Genomic DNA, 19,592 nt, shown 5'->3' on the forward strand with positions numbered 1-19,592 from the left:
TTTGACTCCAAAATCACTACAGATGGTGACTGCAGCCATGAAATTAAAAGACACTTACTCTTTGAAAGGAAAGTTATGACCAACCTAGATAACATATTCAAAGCAGAGATGTTACTTTGCCAACAAAGGTCCGTCTAGTCAAGGCTATGGTTTTTCCAGTGGTCATGTATGATGTGAGAGTTGGGCTGTGAAGAAAGCTGAGCGCTGAAGAATTGATGCTTTTGAACTGTGGTGTTGGAGAAGACTCGTGAGAGTCCCTTGGACTGCAAGGAGGTCCAACCAGTCCATCCTAAAGGAGATCAGTCCTGGGTGCTCATTGGAAGGACTGATGCTAAAGCTGAAACTCCAGTACTTTGGCCACCTCATGCGAAGAGTTGACTCATTGGAAAAGACTCTGATGCTGGGAGGGTTTGGAGGCAGGAGGAGAAGGGGATGACAGAGGATGAGATGGCTGGATGGCATCACTGACTCGATGGACGTGAGTCTGAGTGAACTCCAGGAGTTGGTGATGGACAGGGAGGCCTGGCGTGCTGTGATTCATGGGGTCGCAAAGAGTTGGACACGACTGAACAACTGAACTGAACTGAACTGAACTGAGTACATGATTGAACTTTTTATTTCAAACACTTATCCAGTATAGAACTATATAAAGTGAAATATTTAAATGTACTTCTGTTTCCCTAAATTTTTTTACATAAATATTATTATTCATTCAATAAATATTTATAGGCTGCTGACCATATTCCAAACATTCTTTTAGAATGCCTTTGTTCATGTATAAAACAAAAGTTGTTTTGAGGACTTCTGTATATTGCATATCTCTGTTTCTATTTCTCTATATCAGTGTCTCTAACTCCATCTCTATCTCTGTCTCCATGTCTGTTCCTATCGGTGCATATCTTTTTTTTTTTAAGTTAATTTATTTTAATTGGAGGATAATTATTTTATAATATTGGGATGGTTTTTTGCCATATATCAACATGAATCAGCCACAGGTGCACATGTGTCCCTCCATCCTGAAACATCACCCCTCCACCACCACCTCCCTCCCCACTCCATCCCTCTGGGTTGTCCCAGAGCAACGGCTCTGAGTGCCCTGCTTCACGCATCAAACTTGCACTGGCCATCTATTTCACATATGGTAATATACATGTTAAAATGCTATTCTCTCATATCATCACACCCACACCTTCTCCCACAGAGTCCAAAAGCCTGTTCTTTACATCTGTGTCTCTTTTGCTGCCTTGCATATAGGGTTGTCATTACCGTTTTTCTAAATTCTATATATATGTGTTAATATACAGTATTGATGCTTCTCTTTCTGACTTACTTCAATCTGTATAATAGGCTCCAGTTTCATCCAAATCATTAGAACTGACTCAAATGTGTTCCTTTTCATAGCTGAGTAACATTCCATTGTTTATATGTACGACAACTTCCTTATCCATTCATTTGCTGATGGACATCTAGGTTGCTTTCATGTCCTAGCTATTGTAAGCAGTGTTTCAATGAACATTGAGGTACATGTATCTCTTTCAATTCTGGTTTCCTCACTGTGTATGCCCAGCAGTGGGACTGCTGGGTTGTATGGCAGTTCTATTTCCAGTTTTTTAAAGGAATCTCCACATGATTCTCCATAGTGGCTGCACCAGTATGCATTCCCACCAACAGTGTAAGAGGGTTCCCTTTTCTCCAAACCCTCTCCAGCATTGTAGACATTTTGATGGTGGCCATTCTGACCTGCATGAAATGATAACTCATTGTGGTTTTGATTTATATTTCTCTAATAATGAGTGATATTGAGCATCTTTTCATGTGTTTATTAGCCACCTGTATATCTTCTTAGGAGAAATGTCTGTTTAGTTCTTTTGCCCACTTTTTGATTGGGTTGTTTGTTTTTCTGGTATTGAGCTGCATGAGTTGCTTGTATATTTTGGAGATTAATTCTTTGTCAGTTATTTTGCTTGCTATTGTTTTCTCCCATTCTGAAGGCTGCCTTTTCACCTTGCTTATAGCTTCCTTCATTGTGCAAAAATTTTTAAGTTTAATTAGGTACCATTTGTTTATTTTCATTTCTGTTACTCTGGGAAGTGGGTCATAGAGGATCTTGCTATGATTTATGTCAGAGAGTGTTCTGCCTATGTTTGCCTCTAAGAGTTTTATAGTTTCTGGCCTTACATTTCGATCTTTAATCCATTTTGAGTTTATTTTTGTGTAGTATACTCATTTTCACTATATTGATTTTTCCAATCCATGAACATGGTATATTTATCCATCTATTTGTGTCATCTTTGATTTCCTTCATCAGTGTTTTATAGTTTTCTATCTATAGTTCCTTTGTTTCTTTAGGTAAATTTATTCCTAAGTATTTTATTCTTTTCATTGCAATGGTCAATGGGATTGTTTCCCCAGGACAAGATGGCTTCAGAGGTGAATTCTACCAAAAATTTAGAGAAGAGCCACACCTATCGTACTCAAACTCTTCTAGAAAAGTGCAGAGGAAGGCAAATTCCCAAACTCATTCTATGAGGCCACCATGACCCTCATACCAAAACCAGACAAAGATGGCACACAAAAAGAAAATGACAGGCCAATATTACTGATGAACATAGATGCAAAAATCCTTAACAAAATTCTAGCAAACAGAATCCAACAACATATTTAAAAGATCATACATCATGACCAAGTGGGCTTTATTCCAGGGATGCAAGGATTCTTCAATATTCACAAATCAATCAATGTGATATACCATATTAATAAACTGAAAGATTAAAAACATATGATTTTCACAATAGATGCAGACAAAGCCTTTGACAAAATTCAACACACATTTAATAAAAACCTCTCCAGGAAGCAGGCATAGAAGGAACATACTTCAACATAATAAAAGCTATAAACAACAAACCCAAAGCAAACATTATCCATAGTGGTGAAAAATTTAAAGCATTTCCTATAAAATCAGGAACAAGAGAAGTGTACCCACTCTCACCACTACTATTTAACATAGTTTTGGAAGTCCTAGCCACAGGAATCAGAGGGAAAAAAAAAAGGAAAAAAAAGAATCTAGATTGGAAAAGAAGAAGTAAAATTCTGACTGTTTGCAGATGACATGTTCCTCTACATAGTAAACCCTAAAGATAACACCAGAAAATTACTAGAGCTAATCAATGAATGTAGAGTTCCAAAGAATAGCAAGGAGGGATGAGAAACCCTTCCTCAGTGATCAATGCAAAGAAATAGAGGAAAATAATAGGATGGGAAAGACTAGAGATCTCTTCAAGAAAATTAGAGATACCAAGGGAACATTTCATGCAAAGATGGGTACAATAAAGGACAGAAACAGTACGGCTCTAACAGAAGCAGAAGAAATTAAGAAAAGGTGGCTAGACTACACAGAAGAATTAAACAAAGAAGATTTTAATGACCTAGATAACCACGATGATGTGATCACTCACCTAGAGCCAGACATCCTGGAGTGCGAAGTCAAGTGTGCCTTAGGAAGCATTACTATGAACAAAGCTAGTGGGGGTGATAAAATTCCAGCTGAGCTATTTCAAATCCTAAAAGATGATGCTGTGAAAGTGCTGCACTCAATATGCCAGCAAATTTGGAAAACTCAGCAGCAGCCACAGGACTGGAAAAAGGTCAGTTTTCATTCCAATCCCAAAGAAAGGCAATGCAAAAGAATGGTCAAACTACTACACAATTGTACTCATCTCACACACTAGCAAAGATGCTGAAAATTCTCCAAACCAGGCTTCAACAGTATGTGAACAAAGAACTTCCAGATGTTCAGGCTGGATTTAGAAAAGTCAGAGGAACCAGAGATCAAATTGCCAACATCTGCTGGATCATTGAAAAAGCAAGAGAGTTCCAGAAAAACATCTATTTCTGCTTTACTGACCACGCCAAAGCCTTTGACTGTGTGGATCACAACAAACTGGAAAATTCTTAAAGAGATGAGAATACCAGACCACCTTATATGCCTCCTGAGAAATTTGTATGCAGGTCAAGAAGCAACAGAACCGACATGGAACGAGAGACTGGTTCCAAATCAAGAAAAGAGTATGTCAAGGCTATATATTGTCACCTTGCTTATTTAACTTATATGTAGAGTACATCATGCCAAATGCTGTATTGGATGAAGCACAAGCTGGAATCAAGATTACTGGGAGAAATATAAATAACCTTAGATATGCAGATGATACCACCCTTATGGAAGAAAGTAAAGAGGAACTGAAAAGCCTCTTGATGAAAGTGAAAGAGGTGAGTGAAAAAGCTAGCTTAAAACTCAATATTCAAAAAACCAAGAACATGGCATCCAGTCCCATCACTTCATAGGAAATAGATTTGGAAACAATGGAAACAGTGACAGACTTTAATTTTGGGGGCTCTGAGAGCAATGCAGATGGTGACTGCAGCCATGAAATTAAAAGATGCTTGCTCCTTGGAAGAAAAGCTCTGATAAACCTAGACAGCATATTAAAAAGCAGAGAAATTACGTTGCCGACAAAGGTCTGTCTAGTCAAAGCTATGGTTTTTCCAGTAATCACATATGGATGTGAAAGTTGGACCATAAAGAAAGCTGAGCACCAAAGAATTGATGCTTTTGAACTGTGGTGTTGGAAAAGACTCTTGAGAGTCCCTTGGACTGCAGTCAATCCTAAAGGAAATCAGTCCTGAATACTCATTGGAAGGGTAGATATTGAAGCTGAAGCCCCAGTACTTTGGCCACCTAATGTGAAGCACTGACTGATTGGAAAAGACCCTGATGCTGGGAAAGACTGAAGGCAGAAGGAGAAGGGGACAACAGAAGATGAGATGGTTGGATGGCATCACCGACTCAAAGGATATGAGTTTGAGCAAGTTCTGGGAAGTTGGTGACGGACAGTGAGGCTTGGCATGCTGCAGTCCATGGGGTCGCAAAGAGTCAGACACAACTGAGCAACTGAACTGATTTAATGAATATAGTAAGGTTGTTGGATATACACAGATATCCCTTGCATTCCTATACACTAACAATTGAAAAACAGAAAGAGAAATTAAGGCAGACAGATTCTACACTGCTGAGCCACCAGGGAAGCCCATAGTCTGCTATTACAAAAGAGAAAAAACAGTATACAAACCTGTATGTTATATCAGCCCAACTCAAGAAACAAATAACCATATGCATATATTCATGTACAAGCATACACATATTAAAAGCCTGTATGGGCATGTCCCTGGTGGTCCAGTGCTAAGATTCCGAGCTCCCAATGCACAGGGCCTGGGTTTGATCCCTGGTAGGAGAACTAGATCCCTCATGCCACCATCAGGAGTTCACATGCTACAACGAACTTCCATTGCAGCCAAATAAATAAATAAATAAAAATTTTTAAAAAGCTAGATGAAAATTACTAATATTTTACCATTAAGTATCTCTGTGTGTCAGAATTAAGGGATATTTTCATTCTTTATAATTTTAGAAAATTTCAAAATTGTGTACATAACATGTGTATTACTTTTAAATGAGAGAAGTTTTCCAAAGAAAAAGGACTCCCTCATACACAGACATATCATTTACCCTGGCAACTGTCTAATACAGCTGTCTGACACATTCTTAAGTTAGGAATTTGCAATTATACTTATGATCCCACTTAACTCTTTCAAACATCTGGATTTTGCCCTTAGGGAAATCAGCTCAGAGCCCACCAACCTAGCAAGATGGTTTCCCCAACAAATACTTTCCTGTTTGGAAGTAGATTCCTCTGCTTATTCTACTAACTAAAAAAAAAAAAAAAAAAAAAACCTGACATTTTTTTACCCCAATATCAGCACTAGTTACTGTTCTCTGCTGTGAGATGTGGCCAGAGCTGGAAGAACAGGAGCAAGTTGAGAAGAGGCCAGTCAGAAGGAAAAGGAGATCAAGTCAAAGTCATCATCAAGGCCACACTCATTGGGTCAAAATCATTTTACTACTTAGGACCTTCTTGACTTTGGTTTCTTTCTAGGTGCCTGATGAACTTGATAGGAAAAAGTCAGGTAGAGAGGTGACAAAGCACAGGAAAAGATGATGGGGGTGGCAGCAAGTACTATTTGTGAAGCCATAACTGATAGTATTTAGAGTTCCCAAAGAACTTTCATGGACACCAGTCCATTTAATTCTTACAAGAATCTTATAAACTCCATGTTAGAAAAGAAGAACCTCCATGTCAGGTTCAGAGGTAAAATCATACAAGGCTTGAATCCAAATTGTTTGCTTCCAAATTCCTGTTTTTTCCTAAACAATAGTTCTCAGAGTTTGTCACATATAGCAGCATCAGCATCACCTGGGAAACTGAAGGAAATAAAATTCTGGGCCCCACTCCAAACTTTTTGAATTAGAAACTCTGAGAGTAGAGCCCAGCCATCTGAATTTTAACAAGCCCTCCAAGTGATTCTGATTCGTGCTCAAGTTTGAGACCCATCACTCTAAAAAAACAGATTTTCAAATGGCTTCTTTAAAATACTGGCTGCTGATGCTTTTACTTATGTGGGGTCTTGTCTTCCAAGGCAGCCTGGGAGCCTCCCTTCAACTGCCAGCGGCAGTTGTACACATAGCCAGTGGCTATGTACACAATAGAGGGTATCTGCTTGAACAAAACTTGGGCTCCAAGGGCAGGAACATTCTACTTCATGGTGAGGCACATCCCAGAACCAAAAGGGCCGTTCCCACATCGCAACTTCCATTGTTGAGCGGAGACATGAGCTGGCAAGCAGCTGCCATATATCCATCTCCTCTGCTGAAGTTTCTCTTAATAAAGCTTTCACATGGTTTTACAATGCTCTGCATGAGCCCCTGGGAAATTCCCTGATCTGACGTATTTATGTTTACAAACCTCTAGTTCATCAGGTTTCTCATCTCTTTGTATTTCGGGTTTTTTTTTTTTTTAATGGATTTGGAAGCAACAACTAAGAAAAAGTATACAGCAATTGAAACAAAATTATTTCCCTTCTGGGGAACCTGGACACCCAATTTCCTCACTGCAGGGAACTGTTCATTCATTCTCTCTCTCACATACACACAGAGTCATGCACATTCCTCCCCCAAGAGATGGAGAACAAACAAATCAGTTACTCCTTGGAAAACTGGATTTGACATATATTGGATTTTAACTTTTGTCAAGGTGATTTTCGTCAAATTGAAACAAAACTCATACATAGATATGGATTTAATTTAAAAATGCTGAAGCAGAAAGACAAAACCAAGGACTGAGAATTATAAAATTTTCAAGATGCTAGGAGTGAACAGAATTGGTTGTATTTCCCCTTCTATAAGGCACCTGCATTGAATTCATTCATTTATTTATTCATCGATTCATTCATTCATTATTGAGAGCCAAGAGAGCACCATTCAAGGTGCTGGGGACAAACCAATTAATAAAACACACAAAATAGTCTCCATGGAACTCAACTCTATAAATATAGAGTATGACAGGTAGTGATAAGTGCTATGAAGATAGAGAAAGCAGGGTAAGGGATAAACTGGCAGGTCTATCTATATGAAGGCCAATTCTATTTTAGAGTGTATGGTCAGGGAAGGCTTCTGTTAGGAGGTGATACTTGAACAACAAAAGTATTAATAAACAAAGTCACAGAAGGAGCCAAGCAAATACTGAGGGAAAATGTTCTAGGCAGAGGCATCAGCCAGAGAAGTGGTCCTGAGACAGGATCAGCTTGTCATGGTCCAAAAATAGCATGAAAGCCTGTGTGGTTGGAGCAGAATAAACAAGACAAAGAGAGGTAGGAAATAAGGTTGGGGAAGAAGCCAGGGGCCAGGTGAATGGGTTATTGTAAGGATTTGGGGTTTAATGGTAAGAGTGACGGAAATAAATCCTGTGTCTATTATGTGTTTGTGCATGTGTAGATGCGAAGTCACTTCAGTGTGTCCGACTCTTTGTGACTCTATAGACCATAGCCCACCAGGCTCCTCTGTCCATGGGATTCTCCAGGCAAGAATACTGGAGGGGGTTGCTATGCCCTCCTCCAGGGGATCTTCAGGAGTCTAAAAGGGCTTCACAGGTGGTACTAGTGGTAAAGAACCTACTTGCCAATGCAGGAGATATAAGAGATGTGGGTTTGATTCCTGGGTTGGGAAGATCCCCTGAAGGAGGGCATTGCAACCCACTCCAGTATTCTTGCCTGGAGAATCCCATGGACAGAGAAGCCTGGGAGGCTACGGTCCATAGTGTCACAAAAAGTCGGACATGACTGAAGCAATTTAGCATACACACACAAGGAATCTAAAAAGTCTGCACTATGATCCTTGCCCTCAAGAAGCTTTCAATCTGTCATCCATTTGGGGAAACAAGCCAGAAGTACAGGAGACTGGAAAAGGGATAGGGGTTCTTGCTGACTCATATTTACTTGTTCCTAATACTAACGAGCTATCTTTAGTAGAAAACAGCTCCAGAAGAGAAAAAGGCTTGCCTTCTATGCCAATTTGAGAAGATTCTTTCACCTCACATTTTAGGCTTTTTTAACTCAAAAGCACTTACAGTGTTTACTATGTATTACAAATATTAAAACACTTAATACTCATAACTATCTTACAAAGCAGGTGCTACTATTGTCATCTCCATTATTCAGAGAGGAAAATCAGAGGCCTGGAGAGATAGAGTAACTTGCCCAAGATCACAGATCTACAAAGTCACAGAGATGGTATTCAAACTCAGGCAGCCTGGCTTGAGTCCATATTCTTAACCACTATTCTAATCTCCCTTGCCTAAAGAGAAGGATCAGAAGGGGGGTGGGCATGATGAATCTAAAATTGAGAATAAAAGGGAAAGTCTCCCAGATGTCCTAGGTGAACCAGAAGAATTCTGGGGCCTATGAGAAACATGGGGAGAAGACTGAACTAGTTGAGGGGAAGAGCTAGAGAAGCAGCTCTTTCCTATGGGAAACTGAGAGGTCATGGGACTTTTGGGTATCCTAACCTGTCTATCACAGAATACATAATGTCTAACAGCCTACAGGGTCTTCCTGGTGGCTCAATGGTAAAGAATCCGCCTGCCAATGCAGGAGACACAGGTTGGATCCCTGAGTCGGGAAGATCCCCTGGAGAAGGAAATGCCAACCTACTCCAGTATTCTTGCCTGGGAAATCCCATGGACAGAGAAACCTGGTGGGCTACACTCCATAGAGTCGCAAAGAGTTGAACATGACTTAGTGATTAAACAACAACAAGAGCCTGCAACCAGAGAAACCTACATAAAGGAGGTCAAGCATGAGGTCTGGTCCTAAAGGAAGAGTAGGAACTGACCAAGATGAAAAGTACTTCTATAAGAGTAGCTTGTAAAAATCAAGGCAATTTAAGAAAAACATAGAGTTCTGAAGGTAGAGTATATGAGGAGGGGTGGAAGGAGGTAAATCTAGAGAGGCAAGCTGAACAGGACATAGAAGATCCAGGTTGCCATGCTAATGAATTTGGATTTTCCCCACAGGCACTGGGAGCCAGTGAAAAACTCTAAGCATGATAATGGCAGTCAGATTTGTATTTTGAAAAGATGCATCTGCTAGCATTTTTTTTAGGGAGAAAGAAGCAGGTGTATCAGTTAGGAAATGAATGTTATGTCCAACATGATCCATGATTCAGGGATAGAATGGTAAGGCAGATTTGAGACTTGTCTGAGAATGGTCTAGGAGGTAAAACCAATAAATCTTGGTTCCCAGTTGGACAAATGTGAGAGATAAAGGAAGGGGTCCAGAGTGTGTGCAGATATCTCACTTCAGCAAATGACTGAGTCTGTCACCAAGAAGAGTAGGGAGGGAAATTAGTCCAGTTTTGGACAAGTTGAGTTTTAAGTTTTTATATTTTTAAAGATAGAGTAGCCAAGGAACTATGGACAGAGGTTCATAATATTGTATAGGAGGGAGTGATCAAAATCATCCTCAAGAAGAAGAAATGGAAAAGGGCAAAATGGTTGTCTGGGGAGGCCTTACAAATAGCTGAGAAAAGAAGAGAAATGAAAGCCAAGGGAGAAAAGGAAAGAAATAGCCATCTGAATGTAGAGTTCCAAAGAATAGCAAGGAGAGATAAGAATGTCTTCCTAAGTGATCAGTGCAAAGAAATAGAGGAGAACAATAGAATGGGAAAGACTATACATCTCTTCAAGAAAATTAGAGATACCAAGGGAACATTTCATGAAAAGATGGGCTCGATAAAGGGACAGAAACGGTAGGAACCAAGCAGAAGATATTAAGAAGAGGTGGCTAGAGTACACAGAAGAACTATACAAAAAAAGATCTTCCTGACGCAGATAACCAGGATGGTGTGATCACTCACCTACAGCCAGACTACCTGGAGTGTGAAGTCAAGTGGGCCTTAGGAAGCATCACCACAAACAAAGGTAGTGGAGGTGATGGAATTCCAGCTGAGCTATTTAAAATCCTAAAAGATGATGCTGTGAAAGTGCTGCTTTCAACATGCCAGCAAATTTGGAAAACTCAGCAGTGGCCACAGGACTGGAAAAGGTCAGTTTTCATTCTAATCCCAAAGGAAGGCAATGCCAAAGAATGTTTAAACTACCACACAATTGCACTCATCTCACATGTTAGCAAAGTAATGCTGAAGATTCTCCAAGCTAGGGTTCAACAGTACGTGAATTGAGAACTTCCAGATATTCAAGCTGGATTTAGAAAAGGTAGAGGAACCAGAGATCAAATTGCCAACATCTGCTGGATCAGAGAAAAAGCAAGAGAATTTCAGAAAAACATCTACTTCCGCTTCATTGAGTATGGTAAAGCCTTTGACTGTGTAGATCACAACAAACTGCAGAATATTGCTCAAGAGATGGGAATATCAGACCACCTTACCTGCCTCCTGAGAAATCTGTATGCAGGTCAAGAAGCAACAGTTAGAACTGGTCATAGAACAACAGACTGGTTCCAAACTGGGAAAGGAATATGTCAAGGCTGTATATTGTCACCTTGTTTATTTAACTTTTATGCAGAGTACATCATGAGAAATGCTGGATTGGATGAAGCACACCTGGAATCAAGATTACTGGGAGAAATATCAATAACCTCAAATATGCAGATGACACCACCCTTATGGAAGAAAGTGAAGAGGAACTAAAAAGTCTCTTGATAAAAGTGAAAGAGGAGAATGAAAAAGCTAGCTTAAAACTCAACATTCAAAAAACCAAGATCATGGCATATAGTCCCTTCACTTCATGGCAAATAGATGGGGAAACAATGGAAACAGTGAGAGACTTTATTTTCTTGGGCTCCAAAAGCACCTGCAGATGCTCACTGAAGCCATGAAATTAAAAGATGCTTGCTCCTTGGAAGAAAAGCTCTGACAAACCTAGATAGCATATTCAAAAGCAGAGACATCACTTTGCCGACAAAAGTACATCCAGTGAAAACTATGGCTTTTCAGTAGTCATATATGGATGCGAGAATTGAGCCATAAAGAAAGCTAAGCGCCGAAGAACGGATGCTTTTGAACTGTGGTGTTGGAGAAGACTCTTCAGAATCCCTTGGACAGCAAGGAGATCAAACCAGTCAATCCTAAAGGAAATCAGTCCTGAATATTCATTGGAAGAACTGATGCTGAAGCTGAAGCTCCAATACTTTGGCCACCTGATGCAAAGAACTGACTCATTGGAATAGACCCTGATGCTGGGAAAGATTGAAGTTAGGAGGAGAAGGGAATGATAGAGGATGAGATGGTTGGAATGCACCACTGACTAGATGGACATGAGTTTGAGCAAGCTCGGGGAACTGGTGTTGGACAGGGAAGCCTTGCATGCTGCAGTCCATTGGGTCACAAAGAGTCGGACACAATTGAGCAACTGAACTGAACTAAAAGCAGTATTTGTGAAAGGTAAACCACTCAAATAGTACAAAGGCATATATGATGAAAAATGAGTTCCCCATACTCTGGGAGAAACCATCATTAACAGTTTCTTGTTTATCCCTAGGCATAGTATGACATAGTTTTAAGAACATAAGCTCTGGAATGGGACTGTCTAGATTTGAATCTGCCACTGCTACTGTGTGCCCTTGGATTACTTATTTAACAGCTCTGCCTCACTTACATTATCTGTAAAATAGCTATTATAATAACAGGACACACAAGAAAAGCATACTAGAGTACTGTTCAAGATCTTGCTGTTTGTGTTTAACAATATATATAGGAGATAATTTTGTATCTGCATGTAGTTTTTCACAAATTTTTAATAACCACTTACTATTGTACTTGTGTGAATTTTCATACTTTATTTAACCTTTACTCAATTAATGAACATTAAGTTTGTTTCTAATTTTTTTAATGTTGCAATGAATATTTTTGAACAACTCTTCACACACACATATATGATTATATCTGTTAGATAAATTCCTGTAAGTGGAGCTCTGGTTCAGAGCATATGAATGTTTAATTGTGATAAAGTCTCCTGAAATCCAAAGAAGTTATGCTAATTTGCTTTTCCACCAACAATGTTTTAGAGCAGTGCTTTTCAAACTTTCATGTGCAAACAAATCACTTAGGGATCTCATTAAAATGCAGATTCTGATTTAGTAGGTCTGGGATAGGGCTGAATTTGTAACAAGCTCTCAGTTTATGCAGATACTGCTGGTTCAAGGATCACACTTCGAGTAGCAAGGTATGTATTAAGGTGTAAGAGTATACATTTCTCTACATGCTTGTCAAAAAATATATATTACATGTTCTGATTTTTGCCATTATGATTAGTGAAAGTTGTATTGGTGTTAAGGTGAGAATTATTGATTAAATTAACCTATATTTCTTTAATTATGAGTGTTGTTGAGTATCTATTTATTTTTATAAGCCAATTTTCTTTTTCCCTGAACTGGTTGTTTAGTTTCTTTTTTCCTATTTTTATTTATTTATTTATTTATTTTTAATTTTACTTTACAATAAAATAATGGTTTGTTGATATTTTTCTAAGTGATTCTCAGTCTCAAGAGCTCTTTTTATATACAGGGAACCAGCCATTTCTCATATCAGATACAAATCCTTCTCAGATTTTTGTCTTTGGATTCTGCTTATGTATTTTTGTGATACTGTAAATTTTAACTTTCATGCAGTCAACTTTTTAACAATGTTCTCCTTTATGGCTTCCTTTGTGTCTTGCTTAGAAAGACCTTCAATATTTACTAATAAAATCATACATTAAAAAACATACACTAAACTATGCTTTTGGATCAATTACTAGACTCAATTATGGTCCATTGGTCTGTCTGTTCATGTGCTAGTACCAAACTGTTTTAATTACTGTAATTTTATAATATGTTTCAATAAGACTGGTCCCTTTCTCCCTTATTACTCTTCCTTTTCAGACTTTTCTTGACTACTCTTACAGATCATATATATATTATATTTACATTTCCATATGTACTTTAGATGGGCTTTCCAGGTGGCACTATTGCTAAAGAACCCGCCTGCCAATGCAAGAGACATAAGAGATGCAGATTCAATCCAAGGGTTGGGAAGATTCACTGGAGGAGGGCATGACAACCCACTCCAGTACTGCTGCTGGTAGACTCTCATGGACAGAGGAGCCTGGCAGGCTGTGGTCCATAGGGTAGCAAAAGAGTTGGACATGACTGAAGCGACTTAGCACATATACTTTAGAATAAGCCTGGCCATGTTGGATTATGATGTGTTTGGGAGACATCTTGGTGGCAAATTGTAACACGCTGTTGAAAATGGTAATCTAGTGTCTAGGAGTATGATCTCTGGATACAGAAATCTGAGGGTCATCAGTGATATCTGAAGCCCCTCAAAAAAGGTTCATAGAATGAGAAAGAGGGTCTGAGGCAGAACTCTAGGTTAGTGGTTCTCAAAGTTCAGTCTTCAGACAAGCACTACCTGAGAATTTCTTAGACCCTGACTGGATCAGAAACTTGGGTGGGGGAGGGGAGCAATATGTTCCTTAACAAACCTTCCAGAGGATTCTAATGCACACTCATGTTTGAAGACTACTCTTCTAGGGTATACCTATAGTCAAGTGACAAATTAAGGAAAGAGAGCTGAAAATAAGTAGTAGGAAGAAAACCAGGAGAAAGACATATTTTATAATCAAAGAAAAGAAATTTTCAGAAAAAAGTTAAATAGGGTCAACTATTTTTAAAGGGCTTAAGGTAAATATCATTATTCTCATCTTACAAATGAGAAAATTTTGGTTAACTAATTTACAAAAGGTCAGCCAGCTGATATGTGATTTGACACCAGTGCTATTAAATACCAATGGCTATGTGCCTTCCATTGTACTCCTTCTGCTACTGAAAAATTGCTGACTGGAAAAGAAGAAAAGATGCTCCTTGAGTTTTTTATTCAATCTGGAGGATACTAATTCATCTTGGTCCTATAGAGAAGACTGTCATGTAGTGGAAGAAGCCAGACTGCAGTGAGAAAATGGGAAGAAGAAGATGGAGACAATGAGTGTAATGATACTTTTCAACTGCCTAAGAAGCTTGGCTGTGAAGGAAAAGAGACTGGTAATTGCAAGAGGACAAAAATTAAGGAGAGAGAGCTGATGTTTTTTTAAGATGAAGTGACCACCAGAAGATATCTGTGTAACTGAGATTAGTTTAGATTATGAGTAACATTCTATGGGTCTAGAACAATCACTGGTCTTTATCTGAACCCGAAAACCACAGCAGTTCTACCTATACTCTACAACTGCCAATTGGATGTTTACATCTCCCATCAATCCCCTCAAATTAAAGACAAAAGAAAAACAAACAAACATTGACATCAAGCCTAGCTCTTCCTAATTTATCTTTTTGTTGTGTCTTAAATCCCTAAAGATCTGACGAACTCAAGCCTTGTAACCATTGTTTCCTTCTCTTCTTTGGCTTTTATATTGAATTAGTCTCCACATCCTAGCTTTGAAATATATCCCCTATTAACTCATCCTGTCCATTCCTACTGTCACAACTTTATATAAGCAATCATGTCACATGGCCTCCCTACCAGTTTCCCACAGATACCAATTCTTATTCACCTATTCACAATCCTGCAATGACTCCTCATGGCCTACTAGATAAACTTTGCTTTTCTGGGCCTTCTATTAGATGGTTCAAATTCACCTCTCATGATCCCCTTTATAAATCTTAATCTGGGTGGCCTCACTTAGTATTTCTCAAACCTACATACACATTTCTCTCCGTCTTCTCTTTATGCCTCACCACATTCTGTTTAGGAATTGAGCCAACCTCCCCTTCTTTTGTTCAAGTTCCTTGTGATGATCTTCTTCCAATTTTTACAACCACTTGCTGCTGCTATCACTCATTTTGACAATCACCTACCTCCTTTCTCAACCATTTTACCTATATATGTTTTTCCCTCCACTAGAGTTCATGGCTAGAACACACTCCTGCTGTGAGCCCCACTACACTATTTAACATATACTGGTCTTAACATTTTCAAACGAACTACTTGGTAGAAAATGGATACATCACTATCTCAGTGAGTTGTAGAACTATGATAGATTCCCCATGACTGGAATTCACAGCAATGTGAATACAGGAAAAAGAGATGGATTCTGGAGTCACACACAGAGATCGGACTCAAGTTCTGGCTCTGGCACCTATTGGCTATATGGCTTCAGACAACTGACATGTCCATTTTAAGCCTTGGTTTTCTAAAGTAATATATAGTTCGTACAACTTAGGTGAGAATTCAATAGATGTTACAGTGCCATTACTAACTAAATTCTCATGATCACATGAGGTCTCAGCCAAGCAAGTCACTCAAATCCTGGGATGTAATACACAGACAATACAGAGCTACTTTCCCTGTCCAGTTATGGCAAACCAATGGCTATGGCAATGTTTAACGTGATGAGCATCAGGGAGGAAAGAAATTCTTTTTACTGTGGCATGGAAAGAGGCTTCTAGCAATTCTTTCAGTTCTGAGAGATTCATCAAAATTGTGATCCTGATATGTAAGAGATCAACTATACTTTCCATCACTTCATGAGCGTCCTCTTCCACTTACCCTTTTTTTGTGGCCTCTTAGTTCCTGACCAGGGATCAATCCCAGGCCCCCTGCAGTGGAAGCATGGAGTCCTAACCACTGGACCATCAGGGAATTCTCTCTACTTAAACTTTTATTTATTAAATCTCAAGGTTCACTCAAGAAGTACAGAGTAGCAAAGAATCACAGACACACACATAAAGAGAGAGAGAGAGAAGGAAGTATATCACAAGAAAACATTTTCCTAATTTCATACAAAATTCATGTACCAAGACTAGTTTTAAATTTTTGTTTCAAATGTTCCATTCTGTGGTAAGGGACATGGGTATACTTCAAGAAATCTATTTCTGAAGTGCAAAGACGTACAACCTCAGGTAAGTAACTTTCACTGTATGTAAATTTAAATCACACAAATTTTATGACTGAGAGAAAGAGGAGGGCAGGTAATATTCTGCTCTTTCCCTTAGGGAGAAAAAAAAAAACACCCTGTATAACTCCTCAAAGACTATTCAAAGGCATACATTAACTTTATACTTAACAAAATTGAAGGATATTCTGCACCATCATCACAGGCAAAGAAGGAAGAATATATCTTTGCTTTAGAAGCCAGAGACATAATCATTTTTAGCTGAACAAGGATGCCAGAACAGCAAACCAATGCTTTCCCTTTGATTAGCTGGAAAGCAATCAATGTACTCTTGCTAGATTGGAGCTTTCACTCAAAATAGAAACTGGCCTGAAGTCCAGAGCTGGCAGTTCAGGACAAATCCCCAGAAGAGATCTTGACACTTGCAGTAAGATCCAGGATTGGCATACTCATCAGGAATCAAGTTTAAGACTGAGGCTTGAAGAAGCTATTAAATAATAAGGGCTGGTGAAAAATAATGACTGCCTTCAGGATTCATGTTTCTTTCATCAGCTAAAACAAACACCTTTGTTGCTGAAGGTTTGCTTAGTTTAGCAATTTAAAAAAAGACATTGGACTTTTATATGTATAACATTCACTTTGCTGTACACCTGAAACTAACAGAACATTGTAAATCAACTATAATCCAATAAAATTTTTTTAAAAAGAAAGAAAATACAAAAGATTGTTTTTTAGTATAGATTCACAGCAAAAACAAGAAGGTACAGAGATTTCCCATACACCTCTTACCCCTGCTGCTGCTGCTGCTAAGTCACTTCAGTCATGTCCGACTCTGTGCAACCCCATGGACAGCAGCCCACCAGGCTACCCCGTCCCCGGGATTCTCCAGGCAAGAACACTGGAGTGGGTTGCCATTTCCTTCTCCAGTGCATCAAAGTGAAAAGTGAAAGTGAAGTCGTTCAGTCGTGTCTGACCCTCAGCGACCCCATGGACTGCAGCCTTCCAGGCTCCTCCATCCATGGGATTTTCCAGGTAAGAGTACTGGAGTGGGGTGCCATTGCCTTCTCCTACACATGCGTAATATTCCTCATTATCTACATTCTTCCCCAAAATGGTACATTTGTTACAAGTGATAAACCTACTTTGATACAATATAATCACCCAAAGTCTATAGTTTACATTAGGGCTCACTCTTGGTGTTGTACATTCTATGGGTCTGGATAAATGCGTAATTACACTCTTTATAACATTAGAGAATCATCAGAACAGTTTCACTGCCCTGAAATTCCTCTGTGTTCTGCCTTTTCATCCCTTCCTTCCTCCCCTGTAACCCTAGATAACCACAGGTGTCAACTGTTTCTATAGTTTTGTCTTTTCAAGATGTCATATAGCTGGAATCATACAGTAAGCCTTTTCAGATCAGCTTCATTCACTTAGTAATACACATTTAAGATTTTCCCATGTCTTTTCACAGCTTGTTAGCTTATGTATCAATATATTTAACACTGAGTAATATCACCTTGTCTAGATATACCATGGTTTATTTATCCATTCACCTACTGAAGGATATCTTGGTTGCTTCCAAGTTTTGGCAAGTATGAATAAAGCTTACATAAATATCCATGTGCATGTTTTTGAGTGAACACAAGTATCAATCTCATTTGGGTAAACGCCAGGGAGTGTGACAGCTGGATCTTATGGTAAGAGTATATTTAGTAAGAAACTGCCAAACAATCTTCCATAGTGGCTATACCATTTTACATTCCCACTAACAATGAATGAGAGTTCCTGTTGCTCCACATCCTTGCTAGACATTTATTATATTGAAAAAGCTGACTGACTAAGAGACCTTCCATTCCAAGGAAAATACAGTTATAAGTTTCCTGGATTTTCTTTTTGAGTTATATAACCCAGGCTTGGAGCTGAGAAGCAACAATGGGTATGCTAAATGGGCACAGACAAAATAAATCCCAAAAGAAACCTGGTTTTCCTATGCAGAGAACCAGGTTAGGGGTAGACAAGCAAGACAGAAAACTTTTAGATATAACCGCTCTACTCTAACCAAACACTACAGAAAAACTGTGACCAGCATCTCTACTCACACCAACAAAAGCTAAGTGGAGAGCCGAGACTTCTACCCTGGTCAGGCTATCAGTTCAGTTCAGTTGCTCAGTCATGTCCAACTTTTTGTGACCCCATGGACTGCAGCATGCTAGGCTTTCCTACCCATCACCAACTCCTGGAGCTTGCTATGGCCATGCTATACTGAAATCTTTTCTGACATCACCATGGCCAAGGTGGTAGCAGAAAAGACTGAATACTAGGATAGGATTTTCATCCATGCTGAGTGGTAGCAAGCCCTCCTCTATTCACAGTGTCAATGGGGATCATGTAAGAAGCAAAAGAATGTAGTCCCAACCTGTGGTAACAAGGAGCCACTCCCTCTCCCTACTGAGGTGTGTTGTCCTTGTTCAGTTACTAAGTTGTGTCTGAGTCTTTGCGACCCCATGGACTGTAGCACCCCAGGCTCCTCTGTCCTCCACTGTCTCCTGGAGTTTGCTCAAATTCATGTCCACTGAGTGGGTGATGCCATCTAACCATCTCATCCTCTGCCTCCCTCTTCTCCTTTTGCCTTCAATCTTTCCCAGAATCAGGGTCTTTTCCAATGAGTCAGCACTTTACATCAGGTGGCCACAGTATTAAATTCAGCATCATTCCTTCCAATGAATATTCAGGGTTTATTTCCTTTAAGATTGACTGGTTTGATTTTCTTGCTGTCCAAGGGACTCTCAAGAGTCTTCTCCAATATCACAGTTCAAAAGTATCAATTATGCATTTGTGTCTCTTTTGCTGTCTTGCATAAAGGGTCATCATTACCATCTTTCTAAATTCCATATATATGTGTCAGTATACTGTATTGGTGTTTTTCTTTCTGGCTTACTTCACTCTGTATAATCGGCTCCAGTTTCATCCATCTCATTAGAACTGATTCAAATGTATTCTTTTTAATGGCTGAGTGATACTCCATTGTGTATATGTACCACAGCTTTCTTATCCATTCATCTGCTGAGGGACATCTAGGTTGTTTCTATGTCCTGGCTATTATAAACAATGCTGGGATGAACATGGGGGACTCTGAGGGAGAGGGCGAGGGTGGGATGATTTGGGAGAATGGCTTTGAAACATGTATACTATCATGTAAGAAACAAAGTGCCAGTCTATGTTCGATACAGGATACAGGATGCTTGGGGCTGG

The 19,592-nt window shown here is 39.2% G+C and overlaps 1 protein-coding gene across 1 annotated transcript in view; it reads right to left on the reverse strand.

Annotated features, from left to right (window-relative positions):
* The window catches only part of SHROOM4 (shroom family member 4), a 135,542-nt gene that overhangs the window by 69,405 nt on the left and 46,545 nt on the right, over positions 1-19,592 (reverse strand). The gene's annotated exons all lie outside the window — the stretch shown is intronic.

Source organism: Oryx dammah, unplaced genomic scaffold (assembly GCF_014754425.2).
Source record: "Oryx dammah isolate SB20612 unplaced genomic scaffold, SCBI_Odam_1.1 HiC_scaffold_23, whole genome shotgun sequence".
NCBI lineage: Eukaryota > Metazoa > Chordata > Mammalia > Artiodactyla > Bovidae > Oryx > Oryx dammah.